At 39.2% G+C, this 26,288-nt stretch overlaps 1 protein-coding gene and 1 long non-coding RNA gene across 2 annotated transcripts in view; one reads left to right on the top strand and one right to left on the bottom strand.

Moving 5' to 3' along the window:
* FAM83B (family with sequence similarity 83 member B) overlaps positions 1–873 on the bottom strand; it is a 53,101-nt gene extending 52,228 nt beyond the window's left edge. The window contains exon 1 of the mRNA XM_042803611.1: positions 737–873. The gene's annotated coding sequence lies outside the window, so the exon portion shown is untranslated. The remainder of the gene's footprint in view (positions 1–736) is intronic.
* LOC122154533 lies at positions 761–26,288 on the top strand. The gene is made up of 3 exons (XR_006166523.1): positions 761–835; positions 3,717–3,796; positions 26,174–26,288. It is a non-coding gene; the product is annotated as an uncharacterized LOC122154533 (long non-coding RNA).

Consider the following 26,288-nt stretch of genomic DNA (forward strand, 5'->3'; position numbering starts at 1 on the left):
ACCAACCTTTGTATTAAGAAATTGTATCACGAATAAATAATAATTACCTACATTAAGCAGTGACAGGCAATTATTTCATTATTAATGAAATTACAGTATTTTTCGTGGATGCAAAAGGCATCGAGTTCAAGCAAAAAACAACACCGCAAGTGTTTCTGCTTTTTTTTTAAAAAAAAAAAAAAAAAAAAAAAAAAAAAACAACCAGAAAGTTAACTTTTCAGGCAAAACGGAGGCAACCAGCCCTCCGCCAGCCCCGCCACGTGCTGGGACACGCCTCAGCCTGGAGGACACCCCACGCGTGTCATCCCCCCGGCCTCGGCGGGGCCGCTACGCCCCACGCTCCCGCGGGCCCCCGGCCGCGTCGCGGAAGGGATGGGGGGGGCGAAGGAGGAGGGGGGGGCGCAACGAGGCCCCGCGACGGAGCGCGGCGTGGGAGCCCGTCCCCGCCGGCCGCCGCTCCCGCCCGGCCCTTCTCCCGCCGCCGCCGCTCGGCTCCGGCTCCGGTTCCTCCTGTTCCCCTCAGGTGCCCGCGCCCGGCGCCACCGCCGCCTCCTCCGCCATTTCGCGACCCCCAGCGCCCGCAGCCCCCCCCCCCCACTTCCCCCGCCCCTTCCCCAGCCCGGAGCCGAGCCTGCCCCCCCCCCCCCCCCCCCCCGGGGGCCGATCCTGCCCCCGTCCCCGGCCGTCGCGGGGGGGAGGCAGGCGAGACACACACCCCCCCCCCCCCCCCCCTTACCGCGGCGGGGTCTCTGCTGCGGAGCGGCGGGGCGGTCCGAGCCGGCTGCTGCGATCGCGGCGGCGGCGAGTCAAGGCGGCGCAGGAGGGCTCATCGCAGGTACTTCCCGTCGCTCTCGGGCGCGGTGGGTGTGGAAACCAGTTACAACATGTCAGGACGGTGTCGCACCAAACCCGCCGCCGCGGGAGCGGGGCAAGGGCTTGTCTGAACTGGGGAAGCCCGGCCCTCGCGTGGAGCGAAGGGCAGCGCCTCCCCAGGGGCGCGGCGGGCCCCCCCACCCCCCCACCGCCCCACCGCCCCACCCGCGCCCGCCGGGCGGCCCGCGGTCCCGCGGGGCGGGGGCCGGGCCGAGCCGCGCACATCGGCAGCCGCGCGGGGGGACCCTGGAAGCGGGGCGTGCGGGTGCGTGGGAGAGGAAACTCGGCAAACTTTGGCTTGCAGAAAAAAAAAAAAAAAAAAAAGTAGACCCGTCAGCATCCAGTCACGGTTTCCAGGTTAACTCCCGGGGGGGTGGCAAGTCAGGGCAAGGGAGCGGTACCCGTTCGAGACCTTTAAATCGGGTTGTGCGGATGAGCCCCCTTTCTATAGCTCGCTTGCTTTAAAATGCTCATCTGTTGCTCGTGATGCCTCCGGTGAGGGGAGATGGCCCTGAAGGCAGAGCCCCCCCATTCCGGCCGCGGTGCCGCCGGGCCCTGCTGCAGGGTCACCCTCCGGGCCGGCCCGCAGGCTGGGCACGCCAGCCTGGCCATCCCCCCCCCCCCCCCCCCCCGGGAATCGTTCCAGAGACCTCGCTGAAAGGTGCTTCCAAAAACACGGACCCTCTTTTTAGCAGGATCACGCAACTGCCGAGAGATCAGCACGTCACCCATGTGCGTGGCTCAAGCACACCGAGGCTTAAGCACACCAGGTTTCCTTTGTCGCTTTAAATTAAGGGCAATAGATAGAAAACTTTTTTATAGGCTTTGTCCATATCATACCCTGTGGTGCATAACTGCAGGCAGGTTTTTTATGAGCCATTTAAGACAATGCAGTGTAACCCTGACAATTATGCTTTATCAACAATAATTAATCCAGTCTGGCTTTAAGCACAAACTTTCTTTCTAACCTTTACTGCCCAATAGTAACTGCAGAGTGTAGCCTATTTCTGAATCTAAGCATGGTTCTACCATGACTTTTTGATGACAGTTCTCAGAGGAAAAAAAAATATGCATATTTACATATGTGTATTGCATATATATGTATAAGTAAAAATATGCAATATAGATGTGTGTGTATATATACACATATATACACATACAACATATAAATCAAAATAGACAATATATGTAGATAAATGTATAAGTTTGGTGGCCACCAGGCAGTGAGTTTTTCTGTACAGTCAATTCAGGTAATAGAATGTGCAAGAGAAAATAGTCAGTGTCAATATACTCATGGACTACCCTCTACAGACAGAGTATGATCTGGATCAAATTCTTAGACTCTTCTCACACCTAAAAAAGAATTTCCCTGGTTTTAACAAAAAGGGGGAAAACTGCTGTAAAAACAAACAAACTTTTAAAATGTACTTATTACTTTATAGTTAGTTAGTACATGGCACTTTTTATCCCATGAAAATGTGCAGTCAGGAAGGAGAACATGTTTCTGTGGAAACTTGTCCATAAACAGTTCGGGCCATATAAATTTTTTAAAGGTCAAATCTATTTTCTAAAATTATTTTTGAAAGGGTAGGAAGGTAGATGGGTGATCACAAAATTACTTTTGACCTTGACTGATTTGGTTGGACTTTTATTACATAAAAATTACAAGTCTTTCTCTTAGAGACGTCATTGGTTGAGTACTGGCTTAGCATAAACAAAAAGCTGTAATGAGACCAGTAATAGCTTTCTAAATAAGGAGATCTTCATGAAAAAAAGACCTAAGATTTTGCTACTTTAGTATCTATACAAGAAAAAGGTTTCTTCTGTGCCTTTACCGTGCCTAGTTCAGTGGGAAACTGATCTAATACTGAGATCTTAAGCAACGTGCAAGCACGCATGCAATACAAATGAACAATACGGTATAAAACAGCAACAATAATATCAGCAATAATAAGGCATTATTATTGCTGTTGTCACTAAGGAGAATGATGCGTTCTCTAAATAGCTAGTACATTGTGCCAACTTTAATATTAATGTGGAAACAGAGCGGTGAGAAGAGATGAAGAAAACTTAAGCATATCTTTTTAAATGCTGAGAAAGTCCTTGCATAAGAGATAGAAAAAGGGGATGACAAGTGCTGCTGGAGATTCTTCCACGCAGTTGGGGGCTGCCTGAGTTTATCAATCGAAGCTCTCCAGTAGCTATACCACGCCAGACATTTCACAAAACCTAGCTTGGATACTGTGTTTTGGAAACCAGCTATCCACAGTCAACTGTCAAAATAAGGAATGTTTTTACTCTGCACGTTGTAAACTTACGGGTCTTGCAGCCACAGGAGTCAGTGGAGGCAGACAGTATGGGCAATCTCAGTAAGTGATAAGACAAATTCTTAAACAATAGGTATAAAACTGGATTCTAAAAGGATGAGGTAGGAATATGCCCTTTAACATCCTTACTTCTAGAGTTGTGAGGCTGCAGCAGTTTGAGACAGACTGCAGAAACTGACCAGGCTCTCGTTTGCCTAAACAGCCTTTCCTTTTGCCATTGAAAATGTAACATAGAAGCATCCTATTGATTGGAATTGTTTTACTGGAATCCCACTGATTCATGAAGTCTCAAAGCTATAAAAAAAGTTCTTATTGTAGACAGAGCCTGTTCATGTGAAAAAGGAATCAACTTTGTTTGTTTGATACCACCATCTTGAGAATGTAATCAGAAAGAACACTGATTGTCTTAAATGACCTGGGTACTCAGATGATGGTGCTGATAGATGATCATCTCTGTAACTTCTATCAGTTTCCAGTTGTCAGTTCTGAGCCTTTTTTTTTTTTTTATATTGACAGATCATCTTGCCATGTACAGGTCTAGCTGAATGCAAGCAGAAGATAGAAGATTGTTATCACCTATACAATGACACCAGCCCGTAAGTTTATGATATGAACAGTTATTAAGGATAAATATTTATATTAATTGTACTTATATTCCTACTGCATGCTTACTAAGATTTAATTTAGATTTAATAAAGGGGACATTGATTTCGAAGCAGTGGATGTTTATACAATTCATGACATCTATGAGTTGAGCTTTATTAGATTTTAAACAGATGAAGAAGTAGTACAGTCCTGAAGATTCATACTATTTACAAATCAAAGGCAATCTCGTCTAAAGCATAAGCACAGAGACCTTACATACTAATCCTAAAATTAGAGGAAATGTGCTATTACAGGTATGGATATAAAAAGAGCTGCACTGCATTCATACAAAGCTTGATGGGTGCTGTTACAAAACCCCCACCTTTCATAAAGTAGCAGAGAGAAAAATGACATGGAAAAGTACAAATTAATATGGAAAAGCAGGTGTCCTATTCCAAGTACATGATTTTTCAAATTAAAGAATCATAACCTACTTTATTTGGTATCATATTCTTAAATCAGGGATACATTAATTTGGTCATAGTGACATAATTCAAATACTTGGCAATGTCCAAAAACCAATTAGTTTACCAGTTACCACCACAGCTTCTATCAAGAAATGGCCAGTAGTTGAAATGTAAAGAATTAAAGTCAAGATCATTTATGCAGAGAGTGCTCCTAACCCATATATGGTGGCCTGGCTAAATATGCTATATACCGTATGGTAGATTTTTGTCCTGGTTCAGGTACCATGTCAAAGCGTGCTGCAAACCTACTGAAATGATTTCAGGAAGTTCAATTGTGAAGAGTATCTGAGGGTTTCCTTTAAGGAATTTATGGTAAGTGATTAATAAAATCATGCAAAACATCTTATTTTTGAGACGCAAGTAAATAAATAAAAATCCACCAGTCTTTATTTTCTGCCCCCAATAGATATAACTGAGAGGTAGGGTAAAAGAGCAGGGTGAGAGGGATGATTGAAGGTGAAGAACAGCTTCTGTCTGAGGGAGAACCATGCAGACTGAGACTCTTCAGGTTGGGAATGGAGTTGGTGACTGAATCTTCCTGATGTAGTTCATCACACAGCATGTAGCTCTGCCGTAAAACAGGGCTGAATACAGAGAAGGAAACTCCTCTGAGGTCTGATCTAATATGAAGACACCACCACTGGCTTAGGAGACTCTGAGACAAGTTCCAAACTGATGGAGGATGACAAAGTATTCTTCATCCCTGTGCTTCATTCCTCTCCTTTTCCTCTTTACCGCGTTTCTACATGCACTGATAGTCATTGCAGGGCAGATACAGGGCTACATAGACCTTTCCTCCGACTTCATACAGCTGTTTTCGCAATCCTTCAGAGCATGCTAAAGCTAAAGAGTAAAAAAAAGGATAGGAGTACAGTTTCCTTACTTCAGATTAACTTCCTTCTCTATGGGTCCGAGAGGTAGCTCCCCTTGATCTTTGTACAGGCTCCTAGACCTCTGTGTGTGCCCTTAGACATGGTTCCACCCCCGCCCCTGGGTGCACAGCTAGCACCAGGTAGCCCAATTTCTCTGTTTTCTTCATGGCTTGTCAAGTTTTTTTGTTACACAGGTAGGTATCTTCTTCAAGCTTACTTGAACCTTCATATTTTCTGAAGTATTCTGGGATTTTATGTGTCCTTCTGATTCAGACTCAATCTTAGAAATCTTTTTGCTCAGGTGCTATCCATGTGGTTGTCATAACTTCCAAAATATATACTTCAGTCTGGCTCTTGTCAATATTTTTTCTTTTCTAACTTGCCCTTCTTTAACATCCACCTTTGCCTTACTTTGGAAATAGTACACATTGTACTATTATTACTACTACTATTACTACAGGCAGGCAGTAGTACAAAATTGACCAGAAACTAAGGCAAAAAAATAAATACATCCATTTTTCCAGTTGGTTGGAAACCTCTCTTATATCTTGCTCTCCACCTGATCACTTTCCCAGGAGACTAAACTTTCTGGAGTATGTTCCTTACTGGACTTAGCCTGTCCTCACCTCATCTTCCCAAGGGCTGGTGCACTGTGGGAGTTTGGATGACAAAATCTTAATCATATATTTTGTGATCCAGATTCAGGGCTTAAGGCCTTAGAGATTAGGGATGAATATGCTTGTCACTTGAATCCAGTCATGCTTTGGGGTTATGTAGACATCAATAATGAAAACTTTGTACTAATTTAGTACAAGGTAAACATATGGAGAATTTTTCATACTATACATCTTTAATATTATGGAAACTATTATATACAACTTAACATGGTGTATAAGTAAGAATCAGATTATTAAAAGATAGCCTTAGACCCAGGATACACCAGTTGGACCAAGATTTTGAGTCCATCAAAGTCCAGTTTGCTGTTGATACATTAATAGTGGAAAATATCTCTTTCCACTTCAACTGTTTCTCTTCAGTAAAGGTTCCATGAGTGTTCAGCTTCCCATAGGAAGGGACAATAATTCCCTCACTAAGCGATAAGACGTCTGCTGTTCTTTGATCTTAATGTTTTAATGAAATGCAGATCCAAATCCTGAATTAGGCCATGGCCAGGAACTTGAAACAAGTACACTGGGTTCATATAGACTCTCGCTACATAGCCATAAGGATCTTCTAGTCAAAAGGAGAATTCACAGCAACTAGGTTGCTTCTGACTGAGAAAAAAGGTGAGTCCTGTAAATAAATGCATAGAAAGAGAAAAATGAAATAGAGCTAGAGGGAACAATTTGTTGCTCGATTTGCACATGGTTTATTTTCAAAGCTATAACCACTTTGACAGGCCTGTGTTGACACTTACAAGGACCCGCTTTTGGCCTAGTGTTCACCTCTCTGCTTGGAGGTGATGTTGGCACAAGGATGAAAGGTCTTTTTCTCCTTCCAATCCCAGAAATGCCTGAAGCTAGTTTTCTTCCCAGTGCTGGTTACAGTGGATGCTTGGAGCCTTCAATGTTACCCTAGTGTTTGCTTGGGTGCTGGTGGTCCCAGCTGTGTAAACCCAAGCCCATCTTTCTTGCAACTCTTTTCTAATTCTAAAATTTGTGAAGGATTAAAGGTTTCACAATACCTTTGGGGGGTCTCGGGGCATCAGTAGTAATACTGGCAGAAGTAGAAGGGAAAAATAGACCAGGGAATAGAGCAGACTATATCAAATAAAAAAATCATTTAAAAGTCTCAACAGTATAGAAAGTTACGTTAATGTTCCAAACATAACATAACATCATAAGTCTGAATGCAGCTGCTAGAAATGGCAGGCTTATTCTTTTCTGGGCAGATTCAAGAACTGCCAATGAAGTTATAACCAAGGAAGTTATTATCAATGGTATAAGTGGTAAACAAGTGCTAAAAATATTCCGTCCTCAAAAACAAGGTTTTCTTATCTGTGCACATACCTGTCCAGAAAATACAAATGGCCAATGATTAGGGACTGTTTATTGGCTGAATGATATAAAGCAAATGCTGGAGTTCACACACGAGCTCAGCAAATGCTTTCCCATGAATTTAGTGATTTACAATCAGTGTGAAGTTGTTACTTATATGTACAATTAATTAAACAAACATGATTTACTCTGCATTTATCAAGCTGTCTTCAGAACTAATGTAGAAGTAGTGTTACTGTGACCGTGATAAACTAAGGATATCAATGATAGAGATTTTTAAGTAGAGGTAGTATCTTTCAACAAATTGTGAAAAGTAGAAAAATGTATGGACATTGAGGCTTCTCCAAACCTGAAAATAAACACAACAAACTTCAAATCCAACTGCAAATTGTGAACAATTGCTTTGAGTTGAATTAGAGATGTTTCAAGTACAGAAGAGAAAGAACATACAAATAGTGGAATAGCTATACTAGGTCCATCTAATTCAACATTATGTCTCTGATGGTGAGTGGTTAGAACAAAATATCTGGGCAAGTTTGTAGTCTCCCATATTCAGCAGTCAGCTCTTTCAGAGGCATATGTGAGTTGGGGATGATGGGCGGTGTGCTGAAAACCTGAACAAAACTGAAATCCCAAGTGGAGGAACTAGAGGGTCACTTGTTAAAATGTGTTTTTTAAAACTCCTGCTGTGAGGTTGTGGGAGGAAGGAGATACATTGTGATGGCACTCTGGGCAGTACTCTTCATGACAATGAGACAGCAAGATGCAACAATCAGATGTTGCAGCAAGGGAAATTCTAATTGGGCACCGGAAAAAATTCCTCTCTGTGCAGGTGGTTAAGCACTGGGATGTGCTTCCCGGACAGCCTGTGGGATCCGCCTCCATGGGGATTTTCAAAACATGACTGGATAAGGTCTCGGCCAATCCCTTTTAATTTTTCGGTAAGACTGTCTTGAAGCTGGAGGTTGGATTAAATGACTTCCAGAAACCCTTTCCAGCCTGATTTTTCTGTGATACCGTGATTCTATACTTATTCTCCTTCCTGTAACAGCTGTAATTCTGACAGTTTACTCCATCCCTAGAATGGTAAAGTCCTCGCCAGAGTTTCACTAAAAGGCAATTTTCCTTTATGCTTCTCCGTTGTGTGTTAGATTATAGTCCCCAGTCTCTAACCTGGTGATAATAAAAATTTTCGTTTTACAAGCTTAAGCGTTTTATATTATCAGAACATAAAAGCACTGTAGAAGTTACCTCTAGGAAACAGAGGGGTTTGCCAGTTCATAAGAGAAGCAGCTGGGAAATAGTGAGAAGTAATAGCTTGAGATTATGAAGTAATGTTATTACCTGGTTGTGTCTACTGATATTATCAGCAATGGAATGGCTAATTTCTCCAATACTTAAATTGGCTTTGGAGTTAAAGCAACAAGAGTAATGGAGACTATTCACTCGCAACACTGGAGTCTTCAGTTAGCTATTAATGTACTTAAGGCCTGTCTTGAACTCCTGAAGCCCAGAAATATGTATTATTTTTGAACACAATCTTAGATCTGAAACCATAATTCTGTGATGCTATGTGTATTACTTATGTATGGAGTATACATGATTATCATTTATGAAACTGCAAGCCAAGCAAAACAAATACTGTGAGATTTTACTGGTTATTATTGGATCACCTCATGTCAGAAAGAAATTTTATGTCGAATGTTTACAAACAAACAATCTGAAAAGTTTCTATACTTTATCAATAAATAACATTGATATGTCTGCAAGAGATTGTGTTGTGCATCAAACCTTGAAATAATTCAATACTTTGAGTCCTCTATGATATTTGATGGTTAATCTGAAATAGTCAAGTTCCTGAACAGTATCTTGGACAACACATGCTCATAAATTTGAACATTTGTGGATTCTCTCCAATCCCTTCAGCTATCTAAAAAGAAAAATTGTTAACCTGTGTGATAAAGGCACAGAGGTGGATTTGAGCTGTCATCTTGTGTTTATCAATTATGAGACATCATGTGCTTGCAATTAATTTTGAGCAAACAATTACATTAACGTTTAAGTGGCAATCTTAATCTGACTTGTACTTAATTAGTAAATGAATAAGGGCAGTTCAACTCAGGACAAAAAATACATAGGCTAGGGAAAATGGCTGGGTTATGAACATGGAAAATGGCAGTTGACCTTGCCAAGAATTAAACTTGCTTTAAAATGGAATCATTTATACAGAGTAAAAAAAAAAAAAAAAAAAAAAAAAAAGAGTTTTGAAGCTAGAAAATTAGATATCTAAAATTCAGTCATGCTGAACTATAAATGTATAGCAAGCTAGAATGAGACAGACTATCATAAAAATGTAAGGCATCATAAGAACCTTCTTCAAATGAAGTAAATGTTATCCTTTCATTTTTTATCAAAGCCTAAGCAACTTTTGAATGAAGCAGTCAAAATTAGTTCAATTCTAAAAAGGGACTTTGATGACTAACACAGGACCTCAGGCACCTGTGTTGAAAGTTGCTCATCAAATAAACACTTTTCAACTGTTATTTAAACTGACTCCACAGGGTCTTGCTTTTCTATTTTAAAGCTCCAGGGTGCCTGTCACTCTGTGCTTGTGTATACACGGATCTTGGCCCCTCTGGGCACCTTCACACCTCACTCATAAGTCTGATCAAAATCCAGAAGCTTTGAATTCCTCCTCTTGCATCCCATGTGATGCTCAGATCAAAAGGTTTTTAGGTACTTAGGTCCTCTGTTGTCTCTAGTCCTCTCAGCTATATTTCCATTTTCATTTACTGTGATTTGCAGTGAGATGAAAGAAAATGCTCTGATCTTAATTTCCTTCAATCAGCTTTAGTTCAGGCCCTTAATAAACAGTGCAGATCTCAGTGGACACAAGCAGTGCGCATCAGAGAAGACTGGTGCATAGACTGCAGTGAGTAAGGAAGGTTTCCGGTGACCTCTTCTACATCATGATCCAGCATGCACCACGTCCACACCCACAGGAAGAACAACAAATACAAAGTCAGTTCCAGTTATTATGCATATCCTGGTAGTAGGAAGCAATAAAAGAAAAGTAGAGTTGGAAGACAGGTAAACAACAACACTTTCGATAAATAACGTCCAAACTGGCAGTAACATTAGGCATTTCATTGTGATATTATTCATAGCAGCAATAGTTTGGGTTTTTTTTGTGAAGGACAGTCATAATGAATCATGGTCTGAATTTTGGAAACTACTGCCCATGTCAAAAGTAACACAGAGTGAGTGACAAAAGGATGAGTGAGAAATATCAATACAAGTAATTGCAGATGTGATAAGGACAAAAGTGTTCCTTGAGGGCTATTTTATAGGCAAATGACTTAATAGCCTCCTGTGTAATCTCCCTTATCCTCTTAACTGAGTGTGCACATGCATACTGTTATAACATACCTTAACAATGTAGTTTTCACTGTAAGAATTTTGCTCTTTTTCTTGTTGTCATTCAGTCTATTGATAAAGCCCACTATTCCTGAAAAAACTAAATTTTCATTCTCCTTTCCCCTGTAGGTTTGTCCATTATTGTTGCAAAGCGTTCCACCGTAGCCTAATAAAGTGCAAAAATGCACATAGCACTGAGGCTCTGTACCTTGGCTAGAGGTTTTGATTTGATTTAATTTCAGATTGAGCATTGTAGAAAGCCAGGTACAACAAATGTCAATAATATTTATGCTAAAAAGTGCTTGAATGACTATGTGTTTGAATGCTTACTCCATTGCCAGATAGAAAATAGCATGGTGGAGATCACTGTGTTGTCAACTGACACATAGGAGTCACACTATCCCTAGAAGAAGCCTTGAAAGATTTCTGAAAATGCCTTGCTGTGATGGTGATCTTGGCCTGTGAGACTGGAAATATAAAGATAATGAAGAAGGATATTCATACAGGTTTTAATTACGTAGTGTAAAATTAAAGCTCTAATTCAGTGTTAGAATTCATAACAGCTACTGGAATCTATTTTCTTAGCAAGTACATTCTGGACATGTGTTAACCAGAACACTGAGAAATGCATAGGAACAACTGGCAACTTTATGGCGAGCTGTCACAGTGGAATTGAATAGATTGCTCCAATGAATTACTGGCACCATAGTAAATGGAAATACAGCTGAAAATACCAATAATCTGTATGATGCTTAAAATATTCAGGGTGGAGCTTAAAATACTCAGAACAGCAAATATAACACAAAAATGAGGCTCATAGCACATGTATTGAAAAGGAAAAGAAAAAAAAAAAAGGACAGTGATGGTTTATTTCATAAGAAAAGCTAATTAATTTATTCATAGAACTAAATGAACACATTTGTCCAGAATATGCTGGTGCTCATACTCAGAATATAGTTCTTCAAGTTAACATTAGTTATTAAGAGAAAAAACAACGATTGTAATACAGGAATGACTGTAGTAAATTAAGGTCAATATTTTTGTGTATTTGTTTACACTGGGTAGCTTTGTATTTCAGATATTGTAATTCAATTGTAATGGAATTTCTGTGATATTAAATGACATTTAGTGCTAGTAATTGTATTTAAGTCTGACTGCATATGTACTACAGTCTGCATTCAGTACTCTCAAAGACAGTGAAAACGATATTCCAATCAATACAGATCTTATTTCTTATCCTTCACCATTTTGTCCATACCCTACCAAGTTTTGTCTAAGCCTTGGCAATGCTATATGAAACAGCAGATACAGTTCACTGTTTCTTTTCCTTCAGAAGGAAAGTTGTTTACATTTTATACTGTTTGATTTTGAAGGACTTTTTCCCAGGAAGAATTGGGGATTTAAAAACCAAACAAATAAGCAAACAAAAAACTGGTATGTTTTTGCTCAAAAATTTAAGACTGAAGAGACATGCTTTGTATCTGAAATGAAAATTGCTACACATGCAATGATTATTATTTTCTGTCCAAAATAATTTTACGCTTCTTGGAATGACCTACAAAAAATTTCTTCTCTTGGAGACTCACTTTACCCTTAGGCAGAAAGTTGGACTGTTGTGTACATAAATTCATAAGAGCATTGTATTGAGCAACAAATCTCATTTACAGCTTTTTGATATCAGTTGGATCTTTTTTGAATGAAAGGTGTTATTTTAATAAAACATCAGAAGTGTATTTTCCCATTAATTTAATTGATTCCACCTACTTCTTGCATTATGTGATTTAATGAACTGCTAAACTTCCTGATAAGATTTCAGTAATAATAATGAAAACAATAAATTGTTTTATCATAATGTAAAAATGCTTACAAAGGAATTAGAAATAAGTGCTAAAGATAAAAAGGATGATCAAAATAATTTTAATGCCACTGTGTATGAAAACCAGAACTTTCAAACTTTTAAACTGCTTAACTAGTTTATGCAATAAACTCTTTATGTAATTAAAATAGAGTCGCCTGCAGGGAGAAACCATACCAAAACAGTGATGAGAATTGCAAAGTCATGTGCTTAAAATGTGAGGAATGTAAAAATAAAGGCTTCCTGTGCAAATTTCATTCTGCTCTTTTTATGTATACACATTATCAGACAGCTTTAAATTACATTATTATACATGTATTGTTTTTTCCCCTCTTTGGGAAATCCTGCCTTATTCAATAAAGAGGTTGTTACTCCATATTTCTTCTTCCTTCAATATTTGATATCAGATCTTACTCAACATCCAACAGGCAGATCCTCCATCAAATGTAAAATTATCTAATATCTTCATGGCTGATCGTGCTGTGCTTTCACTATAGCATGTAAGTGCTTCATAAAATTAGCTAATCTATGGTTCCCTACAAAATTAAGTGCCACTATTATCCTAATTTTTTAACTAGAGAAATTGAGACAAAGATGAAAGTCAAAGTTGTCAAAAGCATCCCCTAATTTTGGATGCCCAGCATGAGACATCTCATGCTTCGTTTTCAAAGCACATAATACTTCTATCTCACCTTTTATCTTCAAAGCACAGTTTTAATCAACTTGAAGTTGATCAGCATTAGGAACAGTATTGTAGCTGTGTTTCAGTCTGGAGAGCCCGAGATTGGATGTTTAGCAAATAGATTTATAGCTCTCTATCTGAGAGATGAGGTACACTGAATGTCACGAATACACCTTGTCAGAAGAGGAAAATGGTGCTTCAGTTCTGTTCTAGGCTTCGGAAGGAAGTGTGCTCTGATGGTTTTGGGCACGCATTTATTTGTATGGAGTGGATTAGGGGGATGCGAAGCTAGTGCCACTTGAGCTGAAATGTTCACACGACGCTATACGTATTAGGAAATACAGGCACAGATCCTGTGCTATCAGATAAGTGGTATCTTTATATCAGCATGGTGACACACCTCTAGTAACAAGCCCCAATTTTCAGATGGATGAATTAGCTCACACGCAGTAACTTAATGGCAATAGTTACCTTGTTTTGGAGCCAGCTCACTTCTCTCATTCTGCTAACAGGATAGGCTGCTCACAGAAATACTTGTGCCTGCTTTTCCTAATCATGACAGATGCCACACTATTGCTCTTGTTTTGTCCCAACAGTGTGTCTGTAGTCCTGCCTCCCAGTTTTCCACCAGTCTCAGAACTCATGCCCCTCTCTACCATTACAGGCTATCAGAATTCTGTTGAGTTTATCTTCCCTCAGTGTGCCTTAGTCTGTTTCTGGTCTCAGTTTTCCACTAATGCTCAGTGACTTCTTGCTTCAGTCATATGGAGCAACCAAGTCCAGTCCCTGTGCCCCCTCCACCTTCTTCCTCTTTCATCCCTTCCTGCCCATTCCTTCTGGCTGTAACACCAATTTCTTCCCATTGACATTCTGAAAGAGCCCATTCTACTCATGACTCTTTCCAGTTGACTTTCCAGCTGGCCAGCTGGCATGTGAGTTTGGTTTCATCCTTTAGCTGGAGCCTTCTCAGAGCTACTGCATCATGGTGAAGCACAGGAAGGCATCTTCCTCTACTGGTCAGTGCAAGAACAGAGATGAGAAGGTAAAAAGTGATCAGTGAGAGAGATATCTAAGGTACAAGATCCCAGCCAATCAGTTGACATTTGACAAAGTTGTAAGCAACAGAGATTAGGGGAGATGCTGGTCAGCAGTACCTGTACCCAGAGCTGTTTATGAGACCTCTACGGAAGACTTCAGAATCACACAAGTGTTTGAACAACTGACTCGACCATGGTGTCCCATATTTAAGTCTGTTATTTTCAGGGTTGAAAGTATTAGGAACGAGAACAGAACCTGTGCGTAAGATGGATAACAGAGCTCCCCAGGAAGTCTTCACACAAACCCTGAGATGACGTTTGAAAATTCTCTGTTTTCCATGAATCAAAACCAAGGTCTCTTATTTTCTTAAGAATTACTTGTTAGAGTAATTTTCTTACAACTCTTACTTTTCAGTAGATATGTGTCCCATGTAAGGCTTCTTACCTATGTCCTATATAAGGCTCCATCTTATGCAATAACTTCAGCTCCTTTCTCAAGGTCTCATGCTTTAAGTTTTTCTGCCATATTGTGCAGACTGTCAGGGCAAGATCAGCACATACTTCTGATTGTCCAGGCTGCTCAGGCAGGGAAACAGAGCACATGGGAGGCTTTTGCTCAGGAAAATCATTTCTTTTGGGTTCCATTTCTCTCCCCAGAAACCAATCTTCATTAAATTCACAAAAATTTAATAAGGTGTTACCTGCAGGTTTGTATACAGTTGCCCAATGGACTAATAGTTCTGTAGACATGGAGAGGGAATGAGGATACCAGATGGGATGAGAGACAGCAAAATCACAGACGGACCAGTCCTGAAGTAAAATAGGCTCAATAGATACTTGAGATCTGGATCACTGAAGGAAATAAACAAAAGCTTTTAATAAAATTAGTTTTTCAATTATCATGACTAAGCTACCAACCTTTGAGGAAATAATACCCAAAGTCTAGGATTTCTAGAAGATACTTTTTGGCACCTGTGTTTACAGTAGTAAAGTGTAGTCACACTAAGGAATGGGAAATTTGTTAATGAAAGAGGGAAAAAGCCTAGAAGATGTCTCAATCCTTTTTTTAACTTGAAGCAGTGTATCAGGAAATTCCTGCTAAGGAAATAAGCAGGTAAATGAAGAATATTTTCTGATTAAATTAGTATGGAGCTTAATAACAAAGCCTACGTTACAATGCTTTTGTGGCCTTAATGGAAACCAAAGTAAGTGATCTGTAAGATGTGATTGATAACTACTGTCCCAGCTTGCATCTAGTCTAAACTTAAATTGACACAGACAACCTTAATTAGGTTAGCACCTGAACAGTCTCAATTATTTTGAGATGTGAACACCTTACTGCTGTGAAAGACACTCATACCTTTGCAGCTTTTATGATTTGCCTGGAACCAATCTTCTCTTTGTCAGATTTATTCACAGGAAAGATGTAACTACAAGGAAAAGCGATAGAAACATATTATTGTAACTGAAAACACCGCTAAGGAAAAACTTTTTCTCTCTTTAATGAAGGAATGAATGCAGGCTTGAGTTAAAGTATTTTCAATCAGTTCTAAGCTTCTTTATTTTGTCTCAAGAGTTTCCGTATAAAACCTCATGTCTTCTTACTATGGTGCTTTAAAAAATATGTGGTTTATAACCTTCAGGTGTTACCAGGTTTGCTTTCCTTTATTTTCCTTACGTTTATTTTTCTTAGAATTCTGTACTTTCCTGCACTAGTAAGCATATTAAATCTGTGACTGCTATTCTTACATCTTACCATTCCATATATTTTATACATCTTTAAACGTCTTTTAGATGGACAAACATGCATTTTGTTGTATCTTTCTGTGTCATTTTTATTTCACTTACATTAATTTTCCATTAAATTTATTGATACTTAGCATGGCTATCTTTGAAATACAATTTCCTACAATTTCTCATTCTTTCTATCATTGAAACACAACATTATGTTACATAACATAATCCTCATTTTATTTGTTCCTTCTCCAAAACACCATTGACTGAATGGTGCTGTTGGCAGCTCTCCAGAACAGGAACTATTTTGAACCATATCACCTCAGGAAAAACAGTGGAAGGGACTTTGTTGCCTGCTTTCAAGGACTGGTCTTTTCTGAACCTATCACTATGTCCTTTTTTTTGGAGCACAGCTTGGTTTTCCTTACGCAAAAAGCTGTCACTATTGCATGATGTTTGGGAAAGATTAAACCAAGCTCTTCTTTACCTCTTTCCACATCTCAATTTAAGATCCATGCTCCTAAATTGAGCTAATAATAGAGTAGCTCTAATGTGTCCTAAAGTTAACTGCTGGGTTTTTTTTGACCTAATGTAGGCCATGCAATGTTGGTTCCTGTCCCCAGCTCCCTGTGCTCCTGCATGTAGGTATGTACATAAGGAAGCTAGGAGTGGTACTTTTTCCACAAATATCCTGTGGTATCCTTCCTTTTGTATGTTTCTAAATAATGCGTTGCTAAGCCTGTGTGATGATATGCAATCAGCCTTTAGTGCACTCCTCTGTAGAGTCTTAAGGGATGGCTTTTATCCTTGCTATCATTCAGCATGAAGGTAAACCCACTCTTAGGACTGATGAGAAACAGTGATATTATTAGCATGCTAATGCTCATATCTGAATTGTTGCACAATAGGGAGGTGGGTTTTTTTTCTCTGACATTGCTAAGGATTTGGCCAAGATCGGTCCCAGCTCTAGTTCAGTGTTCAGTGCAGGAATGATTAATAGAAGGAAATGGCATACTATATACTACAGAGTTATTTCTTGTTTAAAATACCTGAAGAATTTTGTGTATTTAGTGACTGCTTCCTATTGAGTCTTTTGCAACCATCATACCTACCTTGATGCTTTGCCAGGGTCAGAAACACTAATTGTGTCCAGGAAGTTGATAGATATGATATGCTGGAGTTCATTTCTGGAATATCAGGCTGTTGGAACTTAACATTGGTCTGTTCTTAATCATTTTGCCCAGGAATGTTAATTTGTGAACAAAGCAGAACTTGGAAAAATATTTAGAACCACTAGAGCTTCCTCTGTGCTGTGGATTGTTCTCAGTCCTGGAGATCTGGGCTGATCATTGTAATCCAAGCCTCTTGACAGGGATTTAGTAAAATGGTGGGGATTTAATTTCTATGTAACTGATTCTGTCTCTGTGTCAGGTACTTTAAATTCCTACACTTGGGTCCGGTCTCTGAGATATACTGTGTCACAGGTTTGTGTAATTAAAATAAACCTGTACAGATCTATAGATGTATAATTCCACTGCATTCTTAATGTGGAGGCAGAAAGCTTATTTTACCTCCAGCTGCTGAACTCAGGATTGTAGAAACATTTTGTGTTGCTAACATGTTGTGTTGTTCAGTATTGGTATTCCAGCTTTCTGCCTGGCTGCTTCAAATAACATAAATAATTAGAACTGATGATCTCCATCAATGAATAACCAACTCTGAGTCTGTATGTACATGTCAGCAGGTAACAGGTACTATATTCAGTCACTGAGGCTTTGCCCATTATCTGTATAGCCTTTTTACTACTGTCAAATGAACACTTTAGGAATTCAGGAGTTTTGTAAGATGGTTGAAATTCTCAGCGCACATAAAAAGGGGAGTGACATTTTATCCCACTTCAGACAGATACTTTGATCTACATCAGAACTGGTAAAAGCTAAAATAGGGCTGCTATTGAAAGGAACTTCAAATATCATAGAAATGTTTTACATTTATTCAAAGATCTGTTTTTGATAATTTTCCAGTGTTGAAATGCTGATTAGTTGTTATTTTGAAAATATAAATTTTGAGATCGATTACTATGCCCTTTTTGTTTTCTCAATTCTTACAAGGTCACAAGGAAATAAAGACAACGTTACCTGCCCAAGCAAGATGAACATTCTTATTAACTTCAAGTGAAGTCAACATGAATAAGGGCTGTTCTTAAGAGTAGGGATTTGTGAAACTTTGCTCTAATTGACTATGATGGCATAATAATGAACAGACACTAATATTTGACAAATAGATCAAATACTGTATAGAATTTAAAGTAGATATTCGCCATATGTTATTGTCTGTCTTGCTATAGCTGGCATGAAGCTAAAATTAAAAACATTAATCTGACCAAATCAGTGCAATATGTCCGGTCCTGTGTCCATTTATCCTCTGCAGTGTGATTGTGTACCCCTGTATGACCCAGGACAAGTCTGTCTTGTTCAGAGATGTGGTAATGCATGTCTGGTATTAAGAATGGTGAAATCACAGCCTCACTTGTTCCCTGGCTTGTGATCTCTTGTGTAAATACTGAGTAGGCTTAAATTCTCCTTTTGCCCAATATTACAAACTAAGAAACAAAGCTTAATTTAAGCTGGAAGAATCATCTCCAAAGTATCAGTGCGTGTAAGCTCAAGGATATTAATCAAAGCTTAAAGTATTTGAAGGACAAATTGTGCAAAAGCTGTTAGATGTTTTTAGGAGTTTAGAACCGGTTTTATAAGTGGCGATAAAAGTGATAAAAAGTGCAGTTTGCTGACACTCTGATATGATCTCAGAAGTCATACTGTTTTAGATATAACAGATGAGTGAGATTTTGTATATCTACAAAGGCCAATAGGTGGCCTATCCAATGACAGTGTGAGGCAAAAAGACATTGTGTTTCAGTTTCAGATTGACAGTAACTTACATGGCTTTCACTGATCGTATTACACTGAAATAGTGTTTGGGTGTTGCTAATCCATTAAGAAGTAAGTTTATTCTGCAAATGAAATTTATATGAAATAAAGAAGAGGGAAAGAATACTCCTGGTAGACAGTGTTTCACAGTTTACACTGCTGTTTCATAGAATTATGTAAAAATGGCACAGTCAACTATTGCCATAGCTTTTCTCTCAGAAAACAACTAACTACTATTTCCCTTGGGCTCTGAAATGACCATTCATGCTTTCTAAGTTTTGTGCTTTCAGTAGTGTGAAATAAGCTTGAAGAAAAATCTCTATTAAATTTTTTTTAGACAAAGAATGTAATGCACCACACACCCATAATTTTTATTATTAAAGGTCAAGGAGGAGGATCTGTGCTTGTCCAAGTCACAGAGATACATGGCTGCATGTAATAAGATTCCTGTAAACCATGATGGCAAAAGACTTGCCTATGTAAATGGAATATGATTATTCAGAATTGTGTAACTTAATCCACTTATCGATTTAAGGCAATAACTGATTTTGAATACTAGCTGAGCTCTATTGAGAGCTAACAGTCTGGGCATGTCAGATCAATTCCGTTGCAGTTAGCGAACCATATAATATAAAATATTGGTTTGGTTTTTTTCCCAATAAGTAGGGATTTGCATTTTCAGTCTAGCACCTATGAAATGGCCTAACTTATTTTTCCATGAAGCTTAACTGCTGTTTATGAGGCTGCAGTCTCAGGAGTGCCTGTTGATGTTGCACTGAGAACATCACTGGTTACTTCACCAAGCTCATGGGCATGTTAGTTCCTGAATCATTTTTACTTCCTCTAAAGGTAGACCTGAACTGCACTCTCTGAAGGCTGGGTGCGATCTCAAAAGACATATCTAAGCTAGCTTAAAATGGATTAGATGGATATTGGCACTCAGGTGGCAGCAGTGTAGTGCAGCGGTATGAAGCACTGTGTATTAGTTGACTTCTAAACTACTTTTTCGGCTCTGGATTTTACAGCCTTGCTCAGGTGTGTTGGCACCATTTGCAGTGACAGCAAAACCAACAGTGTAAATATATCCCTAACCTGAAATTCTCCCCTGCACCCACTAATGTCAGGTAGACTTTGGGTAAAAATTCAAATACAAAAAATAGGGGCTTTAGCTCAGGTAAAATTGGAAAAAATAAATAAATATTCCTAGAGAGAAAAACTGTGTTTTCATCTACTTAGCATGTGTATAACACTAATAAAAGACCCTCTCAGGAGCTGGTACAAAATGGAGATTGGTGGTGGTAGTTAAAAGCATCTGTCACTAATTGCAATGAAAAAATATTAGAAAGAAAGCAAATGTTTTAGGTCATGGGCCTTTAACACTGAAAAATGAAGAAATTCAGATAAGTTCTACACATTACCTTTTAGTGAGCAGATAATTTCAGTTAAAAGTTTCCATCAGCCAATGAAACACTAACAATTTCACAGTTGTTAGCAAGGGCTTCCAGGACATATTACACTTTTTACAATACATTGTATAAGTTATTGTGCTCAGTAGAAGAAATTTGACTTAAAGCAAATAGACACCTTAGAGTATTTTAAAGCAGCTGTATAGTCAAATACAGACAGTAATAAAGATTTAATCCTTTCATTGATGCTTTGCAGACCTTACTGCCTCCAGAAACAGGGAATTCTGCTTTGTCTTACAATGTACAAAAATTTTGAAGGGAAGTTAAATACACTAATAGATTTAAGATGAAAATTACTATGTTGAAATTATCTGTTGACTTAGTTATAATGTCATCTGTTTTGATACTTTTTCAAACAGTACATTGTCAAATACCTACATTTATAACAATTGCAATGGGTTTGAAAAGGAAGGAGACATGAGATTCTGGTATGTTGTTAAAATAGAACCTGGGTTAAATAGAAATTGCCTATACCAAGTGAATGTATGTTATCTGTCAATTTCTCTTATATTTTAAATCCTCTGTATATACAGTTTCTCCCCTGCCAATTATATTACACAGTCCTGCTTAATATACCTATAAATGTCATAACAGTTAAAAGCCACAAAAAGATTCTTTCTTCAGAAAAGTTAAACTGCAAATAAAATTGAAAATTGCAGAACTGTATGGTAGTTAAAAAAATGAAACTAGACCTGGACTCTGTCATACCAATATGTCTTATTGAACTTTTGATTTATAAACAAAGGTACGCAGAAAGTAAAGATTACTGAATTCCAAAAGTAGGTGACCTCCACTGAAATCATGGATCTCATTATATTAGCACATAAACAAGAATATTTTAGCAGCAGGTAAAAATGAACATTGTTTCATAGAAACATAGAATGGTTGGAGTTGGAAGGGACCTTAAAGATCTAGTTCCAACCCCCCTGCCATGGGCAGGGACACCTTCCACCAGACCAGGTTGCTCAAAGCCCCGTCCAACCTGGCCTTGAACCCTTCCAGGGAGGGGGCAGCCACAGCTTCTCTGGGAAACCTGCGCCAGTGCCTCACCACCCTCACAGGGAAGAATTTCTGCCTTATAGCTAATCTAAATCTACCCTCTTTACATTTAAAACCATTACCCTTCATCCTACCACTACACTCCCTGAGAAAGAGTCCCTCCTCATTTTTCCTGTAACCCCCTTTAAGTACTGGAAAGCCACCGTAAGGTCTCCCTGGACACTTCTCTTCTCCAGGATGAACAACCCCAACTCTCTCAGCCTGTCCTCAGAAGGGAGGTGCTCCAGCCCCCTGAGCATCTTTGTGACCTCCTCTGGACTCGCTAGAGCAGGTCCATGTCCTTCTTATGCTGGGGACCCCAGAGCTGAACACAGCACTGCGGGGGGGGGGGTCTCATGAGTAGAGGGGGAGAGTCCCCTCCCTCAGCCTATATCTCTTGCTGCAGCCCAGGGTACAGTTGGCTTTCTGGGCTGCGAGCGCACATTGCTGGGTTATTTTGAGGTTTTGCTATGGACAATGTCATTTTATTCACTAGACTTTTCTGCAGCTTTTAATCCACATGCTATTCGAGATACTAACCCAGCAACATGATACTACTTGAGCAAGATGATGCAATATTAGACAAATCTTCTGACAGATCACAGAGCAGCAATGGGTAATAGTCAGACAAAGCACTACTTAAAGAAACCTATAAACTTCCCTCCTCAAGCATTTACATGAAACCTGTTGGACATGCAGGATGACAGTGCAGGCTGCAGTGCCAATGGTTTTCAGATGTATTTGTCATTTTTAGTGGTGTAACCACTACCACTAAAAAGATACCACAAAGTCTTCAAGAAATTATTTCCTCAGAGGAGCAGCTGCCTGAATCTTAAATTTTCCAGACTAATTTTTGGACTTATAATAAGGAAATTTTTATGGATGTTATGATAGAAACACTCCTTTCCTACCTTCTAGTACCAAGCTCTTCACCGTGGTCAGCCATTAGATCAATTTTGCTGTTTCTGCAACAGACGTCTCATGGTTCTGCATCTCTTACTTGCTTGGAGATAAGGTTATCTGCCACATATTTCTTCTTAATCTCCAAATAGATATTCTGGACATACTCAAAACTTCCAAAAAGCAGTGAGGCTGTCCATGGGAGACGATATCTGATACAGATTAAATAAGATCCCTTTTGCTCCTGCAGTTGTACCTCTTAATGTCTACTGCTGCAGTCCTTACTCTGGCCTGTTCAACAAAATTTATCCATCATCACTTCTAAGCATGCCAAGCTGCTTGTCAAAATCTGGGATGTGGTGACAGGAGGGAGAACAAGTATGTGATGTTATCTCCTTTGCCACTGGTGTTGGGGTAACAGAGTCAATGTGCATAATGAAGGGAAGCGGCAAACTTGACAGTGCCTGTAATCAGTGTGATAGGCACCCCACTAATTGCTGGAAAAGCCCTACAGTTGAGCAGACATAGCAACAGTACGTAACACTGGCACCTTTAATGTTGTAAGTGCATGAAAAACATACACCAGACTGATGACATTTAAAGCCATCTCTGTGGCAAAAAGTCCAGAAAGAAACCAGAGGTCTGTAAGTCTGGAAAGGACTAGCCATCTACCCTCACCTTCTCTGTGCAGAGGAGGACCGCAGCCCTCAGGAGCATCTTCCCACAAGGCATTCCTGATGTAACCCTTTTCCCAGCACTGCTTTTTGTCCTTTCCCCCTTCCCCAGCACAGGCAAGCAGTGCTGCCAGCCATCCTAACCAGGCTGTGGCAAAGGCTTCAGCAAATGCTTAGCAAACATTCAGGGCTCCAGCAAGTGTTCAGCAAACATCCAGGGTTCAGTCAACAGGCAGGAGTTGCTGTACTGAAAGCGGGAGAGACCACCCTTGTGTTCTCCCCACTGTGCTTCACAGTAAGCGTTCTCCTCTTCCTCCTCCGCTACAGAGCTGACCCACTAATGGTCCAAGGGTCAGAGTCATCCAGCAGGACAATTTTATTTGGTAGTGAGTCAGCAGACAGTGACATTGAGGATACTGTTGTATTTCTATAGCTAGGAGAGAAGTGCAAACCCAGGTTAAGTGTGGCAGGATTTATTAGATGAATTAAACACTGTATTTATTGATCAGACCCATGAAATATGAGTGGCCCTGAGAAGCTGACCATCTCTATTTATACTTTAGTCTCCTTATGCTGGGAAGCAGAAAACAGATATTCTAAATGAGGCAGGAATCTTTTGGGCGGGATATTACCTCTTCATACAATCACATTCTGTATTAGACTGCATGGATACAGTAGATCAGGATAAACTTCTCCAGTGCAAGATCACCCTGCTGCAAACAATACATGCATTAACAGTAAAAATGAAGAACTCAGAGCTATAACCATCTGATGAAAAATATTCCTAGGTTTAAAGTGTGTAGGTGCTTGGTTATGATTATCACTCCCTCTTTTAACTATTACATCTACATGTATGTTTGTCTCTGCCTAGAAGACTGTGTACACCCACATGAACGTGTGTTTGTATTAGTGTTCACCACACTCATTTATATAAACTTTCAAATCCCTTCTCAGATTTTACTGCACATCCACACAGCCAGAATGATGGGTTCCTGCTCAAGGCATCTTTTTCTAGTAGTTGACTTTCCCCACACTCAAGCTATGAAACCGTTTGTTATGTTACATCGCAAATATGATCTCAAAGCTCACTGTTGTAATTTCTTTCCTATTGGTGTTCTGCCACCAGTTGGCCCTCAGAGCAAGATGGGTTTGACCACCAAACCAAATGAAGCAAAAAGAAAACCCTTACCCAAACATTAATATCTGCAGCCTTGAGTATACATGAAAGCAGTGCCTCCCAAACACCGCTCCCTGACCTTATCACTGTATTTCTTTCACCACCCAAAGATCTCACATGATGACACTTTCATGTGCTGTGTCACACTGGGTGCCATCAGTGCACTTCTATTTTTTAATGGTAGCTAGGTTCTTAGTAATTGGCATAGCACTAGACTGGAAATAAAGTGGAAAGCATACACATAGAAGTCTAAACCTGTGGCTATTTACATATCAAGCTTCAGGATGGTGCATAGCCTTACTAATAATCGATGTGATATCTCATGGTACTAAATTCAATGTGTATATAAATTGCTGCTCAGATGAAGGTTGTATCTGATTTAGACTGAAAGTTAATTTGGTGTAGATTTTATATGCCTTTATATTTGTGAAATGGAGTGCATATTTAGGAGACTATCAGGTAGAGTAAGTGATCTGTGCGTGAAAAAAAGGTGTGGGTAAGTTTTGTACACACCAGGGTGTGTTTTTTAATTTTATAAGTGTCTGCGTAGAATTTTGCATATCTCATCACCTCACCCCTGCTTTTATCTTCCTTCTCTTGTTCTTTTTGTTCTTCCCAATCCTTTCATTTTCCTGCTGCTTTTATCTGCCTTGCTTCCTTCCTTCTATCCTGCTAGAACATCTTTTCTGCTTTCATCTGTCAGACCTTTTTCTCTCTCACTCTACAGTCTTCCCCAAACATGTAACTCCAAGATAACTCTCTTCTTTATAATCCACAGTAATAATCTCACATCCTTACTTATTTTGGTCTTTAATCCTACATTTTAACATGCTACAATAAGGCTGTAGGTTCCTTGGGACAAGGAAAACAGCTTATCTGTTAATGAAGGACTGCACACAATTCACTACAAATACTTTGGAAAAACTACATTACAGTGTAAATTGATCTTGCACAAATTTTTTTTGTTTTAATCTAGTTCTTATCTGTTCTGTTGCATAACATATACCCTGAACTCAGGTAATTATTATTAAAAGCAACTGTTACTGAAGAAACTACTCAGACGTTAGCTGGTGAGGAAAACGCCTCTTTTAATATCTGGCAAAAATACTGTATTTCTGTTAAAAATAATTATGAGCTTGCTTCTTCCCAAAATCATCTCCTAATGGCATCGTTCATAGAGAAAAAATGAGTGTGCCTATCATGAGAAGAGTGTATCAGTCTCACCTGTGGGAGGTAATCAGAGACAGTTTATCCAGACTTTTGGGGTTAGACTGTGACTTGTATGGCAAGAGTGACACAAAACAAATGGTTGGAAAACTATAATCTTTTCTTCATGATGATTTGGCAGCCTCTGGACTCTAATAATCTTCAAAATGTAATAATAAGTGAACATACAGAGTTACTTTTGACTTTTTTAATCCTTTTTAATATGCTCAGGTACTTGACAAGTAAATCAGTTGGCATATTTTAGTAACATTTCAGATAGGTTATTCCTATCAAGTTGTATATTAGTCAGCAATTACTTCAATTAATTTTCTGACTAGTTCTGAAATCTAGGATAATTTTTCTGAGCATGTGTGCCATACTGTCTTAGATGTTTTATATCCATCTCAGCTTCATAAATGGAGGAGAGTAGGAAGTTATAGAACTCTTCCAGTAGTTTAAATCCCTAGCTATATGACAGAATATACAAAATGATTTATACATGAAGATATTGCAAGTTGTGATCAATAATAACTCTCTCTCCTCCAAGAAAAGAAAATAAAATCCTGACATTTGCTGTAGACCTACTTGAAAGACTTCAACTGAATTTTGAACATATTTTTTTCAAAAAAGCAACGTTATCTGTCTGAATGTCGCTATTTCAATGTTTTACTCAGAACATGAAAATATTTTCAGATCTCAGCAGCTGAAATATGACTTCTTTCACCTCTCCTTCCCTTCCAACTTGGGGCTTTAATCTTTCATCAGAAGGAAATTCTTGAAACAAATTTTCGACAAAAATGCTTTTTCCAATTTTTGCCTAGGTTTTTTTAACTTTTTTTTTTTTTTTTTTTTTTTTTAATTTCTGCTCATCTGTAGTGAACAGAAACAAAGAAAAGGAAGAATGTCAGAAAAATCATGTTACTGTACAGGCAGGTGGACATAGTTGTGGATATAATTGCTGTCAGCTCAGTCTGATCTTGAAGTTTCTTTC

This window comes from Tyto alba, unplaced genomic scaffold (assembly GCF_018691265.1).
Source record: "Tyto alba isolate M040663 unplaced genomic scaffold, T.alba_DEE_v4.0 Super-Scaffold_40, whole genome shotgun sequence".
Classification (NCBI taxonomy): Eukaryota; Metazoa; Chordata; class Aves; order Strigiformes; family Tytonidae; genus Tyto; species Tyto alba.